Raw genomic sequence first — 6,000 nt, 5'->3', positions numbered from 1 at the left:
GGGTACATAGTGATGTTCCATTTCTGTCTATCTCATCATCCACCCCTTCGGAGGTCCCAGAGTTCTTGTCTGATTACCGGGATGTATTCGATGAGCCCAAGTCCAATGCCCTACCTCCGCATAGGGATTGTGATTGTGCTATCGAGTTGATTCCTGGTAGTAAGTTTCCAAAGGGTCGACTGTTTAATTTATCTGTACTTGAGCACGCCGCTATGCGGAGTTACGTAAAAGAATCCTTGGAGAAGGGTCATATTCGCCCGTCGTCATCGCCATTGGGAGCAGGGTTCTTTTTTGTGGCCAAGAAGGATGGTTCGCTGAGACCTTGTATTGATTACCGCCTTCTAAATAAAATCACGGTCAAATTTCAGTACCCCTTGCCGCTGCTATCTGATTTGTTTGCTCGGATTAAGGGGGCTAGTTGGTTCACCAAGATAGATCTTCGTGGTGCATATAATCTTGTGCGTATTAAACGGGGCGATGAATGGAAAACTGCATTTAATACGCCCGAGGGCCATTTTGAGTACCTAGTTATGCCATTCGGACTTGCCAATGCTCCATCAGTATTTCAGTCCTTTATGCATGACATCTTCCGAGAGTACCTGGATAAATTCCTGATTGTATACTTGGATGATATTTTGGTCTTCTCAGATGATTGGGAGTCTCATGTGAAGGTCAGAATGGTGTTCCAGGTCCTGCGTGCTAATTCTTTGTTTGTGAAGGGATCAAAGTGTCTCTTTGGTGTTCAGAAGGTTTCATTTTTGGGGTTCATTTTTTCCCCTTCTACTATCGAGATGGACCCTGTTAAGGTCCAGGCCATTTATGATTGGACTCAGCCGACATCTCTGAAGAGTCTGCAAAAGTTCCTTGGCTTTGCTAATTTTTATCGTCGCTTCATTTGTAATTTTTCTAGTATTGATAAAGCATTGACCGATTTGACCAAGAAGGGTGCTGATGTGGTCAATTGGTCTTCTGCTGCTGTGGAAGCTTTTCAAGAGTTAAAGCGTCGTTTTTCTTCTGCCCCTGTGTTGTGTCAACCAGATGTTTCGCTTCCGTTCCAGGTCGAGGTTGATGCTTCTGAAATTGGAGCGGGGGCTGTTTTGTCGCAAAGAGGTTCTGATTGCTCGGTGATGAAGCCATGCGCCTTCTTTTCCAGGAAGTTTTCGCCTGCTGAGCGAAATTATGATGTTGGCAATCGAGAGTTGCTGGCCATGAAGTGGGCATTCGAGGAGTGGCGTCATTGGCTTGAAGGAGCTAAGCATCGCGTGGTGGTCTTGACTGATCACAAGAACTTGACTTATCTCGCGTCTGCCAAACGGTTGAATCCTAGACAGGCTCGTTGGTCGCTGTTTTTCTCCCGTTTTGACTTTGTGGTTTCGTACCTTCCGGGCTCTAAAACTGTGAAGGCGGATGCCCTGTCTAGGAGTTTTGTGCCAGACTCTCCGGGTTTGCCTGAGCCGGCGGGTATTCTCAAACAGGGAGTAATTGTGTCTGCCATCTCCCCTGATTTGCGGCGGGTGTTGCAAAAATTTCAGGCTAATAAACCTGATCGTTGCCCAGCGGAGAAACTGTTTGTCCCTGATAGGTGGACGAATAAAGTTATCTCTGAGGTTCATTGTTCGGTGTTGGCTGGTCATCCTGGAATCTTTGGTACCAGAGATTTAGTGGCTAGATCCTTTTGGTGGCCGTCTCTGTCGCGGGATGTGCGTTCTTTTGTGCAGTCCTGTGGGATTTGTGCTCGGGCTAAGCCCTGTTGTTCTCGTGCCAGTGGGTTGCTTTTGCCCTTGCCGGTCCCGAAGAGGCCTTGGACACATATCTCTATGGATTTTATTTCGGATCTCCCCGTCTCTCAAAAAATGTCGGTCATTTGGGTAGTTTGTGATCGCTTCTCTAAGATGATCCATTTGGTACCCTTGTCTAAATTACCTTCCTCCTCTGATTTGGTGCCATTGTTCTTCCAGCATGTGGTTCGTTTACATGGCATTCCAGAGAACATCGTTTCTGACAGAGGTTCCCAGTTTGTTTCGAGGTTTTGGCGAGCCTTTTGTGCTAGGATGGGCATTGATTTGTCTTTTTCCTCGGCTTTTCATCCTCAGACAAATGGCCAGACTGAACGAACCAATCAGACCTTGGAAACATATCTGAGATGTTTTGTTTCTGCTGATCAGGATGATTGGGTGTCCTTTTTGCCGTTGGCTGAGTTCGCCCTTAATAATCGGGCCAGCTCGGCTACCTTGGTTTCGCCGTTTTTTTGCAATTCTGGGTTCCATCCTCGTTTCTCTTCAGGGCAGGTTGAGTCTTCGGACTGTCCTGGTGTGGATACTGTGGTGGACAGGTTGCAGCGGATTTGGACTCATGTAGTGGACAATTTGACATTGTCCCAGGAGAAGGCTCTACGTTTCGCTAATCGCAGACGCTGTGTGGGTCCCCGACTTCGTGTTGGGGATTTGGTTTGGTTGTCATCTCATTATATTCCTATGAAGGTTTCCTCTCCTAAGTTTAAGCCTCGTTTCATTGGTCCGTATAGGATTTCTGAGGTTCTTAATCCTGTGTCTTTTCGTTTGACCCTTCCAGATTCTTTTTCCATCCATAACGTATTCCATAGGTCATTGTTGCGGAGATACGTGGCACCTATGGTTCCATCTGTTGATCCTCCTGCCCCGGTTTTGGTGGAGGGGGAGTTGGAGTATATAGTGGAGAAGATTTTGGATTCTGGTGTTTCGAGACGGAAACTCCAGTATCTGGTTAAGTGGAAGGGTTATGGTCAGGAAGATAATTCCTGGGTCTTTGCCTCTGATGTCCATGCTGCCGATCTTGTTCGTGCCTTTCATATGGCTCATCCTGGTCGGCCTGGGGGCTCTGGTGAGGGTTCGGTGACCCCTCCTCAAGGGGGGGTACTGTTGTGAATTCTGTGGTCGAGCTCCCTCCAGTGGTCACAAGTGGTACTTCGGCTGATTTTGTCTATGGGCTTCCGTTGGTGGATGTGAGTGGTACTGCGGCTTCTGAGTTTCCTTCCTCAGGTGATGAGGTGAAGTCGTTAGGTGCTGCTCTATTTAACTCCACCTAGTGCTTTGATCCTGGCCTCCAGTCAATGTTCTAGTATTGGTCTTGCTTCCTCCTGGATCGTTCCTGTGGCCTGTCTGCCCAGCATAAGCTAAGTTCTGCTGGTGTTACTTTTGTTTGCTATATTTTCTGTCCAGCTTGCTATTTTGGTTTTTCTTGCTTGCTGGAAGCTCTGAGACGCAGAGGGAGCACCTCCGTACCGTTAGTCACTGCGGAGGGTCTTTTTGCCCCTCTGCGTGGTTGTTTGTAGGTTTTTGTATTGACCGCAAAGCTATCTTTCCTATCCTCGGTCTATTCAGTAAGTCGGGCCTCACTTTGCTAAATCTATTTCATCTCTGTGTTTGTATTTTCATCTTAACTCACTGTCATTATATGTGGGGGGCTGCCTTTTCCTTTGGGGAGCTTATTTTTCTGTTTTCAGGGCTAGCTAGTTTCTCATGCTGTGCCGAGTTGCATAGGGAGCGTTAGGCGCAATCCACGGCTACCTCTAGTGTGGTGTGATAGGTTTAGGGATTGCGGTCAGCAGAGTTCCCACGTCTCAGAGCTCATCCTATGTTTTTTTGGTTATTGTCAGGTCACTTTGTGTGCTCTGAACTTCAAGGTCCATTGTGGTTCTGAATTACCTATTCATAACACCAGGACAGTCAGAAGGCTCAACCTGCCCAGAAGAAAAACGAGGATGAAAACCAAAATTACAAAAGAAAGGCGAAACCAAAGTAGCTGAACTAGCCCGGTTATTAAGGGCAAACTCGGCCAATGGCAAGAAGGCCACCCAATCATCCTGATCAGCAGACACAAAGCATCTCAAATAAGTCTCCAAAGTCTGATTAGTTCGTTCGGTCTGGCCATTTGTCTGAGGATGAAATGCAGAAGAAAACGACAAATCAATGCCCAGCCTAGCACAAAAGGCCCGCCAAAACCAAGAAACAAACTGGGAACCTCTGTCGGACACAATATTCTCCGGAATACCATGCAAACGAACCACATGCTGAAAAAACAACGGAACCAAATCTGAAGAGGAAGGCAATTTAGGCAAAGGCACCAAATGAACCATCTTAGAGAACCGGTCACAAACAACCCAGATAACAAACATCTTCTGGGAAACCGGAAGATCCGAAATAAAATCCATAGAAATATGCGTCCAGGACCTCTCAGGGACCGGCAATGGCAAAAGTAACCCACTAGCACGGGAACAACAAGGCTTGGCCCGCGCACAAGTCCCACAGGACTGCACAAAAGAACGCACATCACGTGACAAAGAAGGCCACCAAAAGGACCTACCAACCAAATCTCTGGTACCAAAAATACCAGGATGACCAGCCAACACAGAACAGTGAACCTCAGAAATCACTCTACTAGTCCATCTGTCAGGAACAAATAGTTTCCCCACTGGACAGCGGTCAGGTCGGTCAGCCTGAAATTCCTGAAGGAATTCCGTCGTAAATCAGGGGAAATGGCAGAAAGAACCACCCCTTGTTTCAGAATGCTGACCGGTTCAAGGAACTCAGGAGAATCAGGCAAAAAACTCCTAGAGAGGGCATCAGCCTTAATATTCTTAGAACCCGGAAGATACGAAACCACAAAATCAAAACGGGAAAAAAATAAGGACCATTGAGCCTGTCTAGGGTTCAGCTGTTTGGCAGACTCGAGGTAAATCAGATTCTTATGATCGGTCAAGACCATAATACGGTGCTTAGCTCCCTCAAGCCAATGTCGCCACTCCTCAAACGCCCACTTCATAGCCAACAACTCCCGATTGCCAACATCATAATTGCGTTCAGCAGGCGAAAACTTATGGGAAAAGAAGGCACACGGCTTCAACACGGAACCAATAGAATCCCTCTGAGACAAAACGGCCCCTGCCCCAATCTCAGAAGCGTCAATCTCAACCTGGAACGGAAGCAAAACATCCGGTTGGCGCAACACCAGAGCAGAAGTAAATCGGCGTTTAAGCTCCTGGAAGGCAGAGACGGCCGCAGAGGACCAATTCGCCACATCAGCGCCTTTCTTAGTCAAATCGGTCAAGGGTTTAACCACGCTGGAGAAGTTAGCAATGAAACGGCGATAAAAATTTGCAAAACCCAAAAATTTCTGAAGGCTCTTCATGGATGTGGGTTGAATCCAATCATGAATGGCCTGAACCTTAACCGGATCCATCTCCATAGATGAGGGAGAAAAAATGAAGCCCAAAAAAGAAACCTTCTGCACCCCAAAGAGACACTTAGACCCCTTCACAAACAAAGCATTGTCACGAAGGATCTGAAATACCATCCTGACCTGTTGCACATGAGACTCCCAATCATCGGAAAAAAATCAAAATATCGTCCGAATATACAATCAAAAATTTATCAAGATAAGTCCGGAAGATATCATGCATGAAGGACTGAAAAACAGACGGAACATTAGAGAGCCCGAATGGCATCACAAGGTATTCAAAATGGCCTTCGGGCATATTAAACTCAGTTTTCCATTCATCACCCTGCTTAATACGAACAAGATTATATGCCCCCCGAAGGTCAATCTTAGTAAACCAACTAGCCCCCTTAATCCTAGCAAACAAATCAGAAAGCAAAGGTAAAGGGTATTGAAACTTGACAGTGATCTTATTCAAGAGGCGATAATCAATACAGGGTCTCAAGGAGCCATCCTTCTTAGCAACAAAAAAAAATCCCGCTCCCAGCAGTGAAGAAGATGGCCGAATATGCCCTTTCTCCAAAGACTCCTTAATATAACTCCGCATGGCGGTATGTTCAGGCACAGACAGATTGAAAAGTCGGCCCTTAGGAAACTTGCAGCCTGGAATCAAGTCAATAGCACAATCACAGTCCCTGTGCGGTGGAAGGTAACTGGACTTGGGCTCATCAAATACATCCTGAAAATCAGACAAAAACTCTGGAATTTCAGAAGAAGAAGAAGAGGAGATTGACATCAAGGGAACAT

The sequence above is a fragment of the Ranitomeya imitator genome, chromosome 5 (genome assembly GCF_032444005.1).
Source record: "Ranitomeya imitator isolate aRanImi1 chromosome 5, aRanImi1.pri, whole genome shotgun sequence".
Lineage (NCBI taxonomy): Eukaryota > Metazoa > Chordata > Amphibia > Anura > Dendrobatidae > Ranitomeya > Ranitomeya imitator.
Note: the sequence above shows the minus strand (reverse complement) of the source record.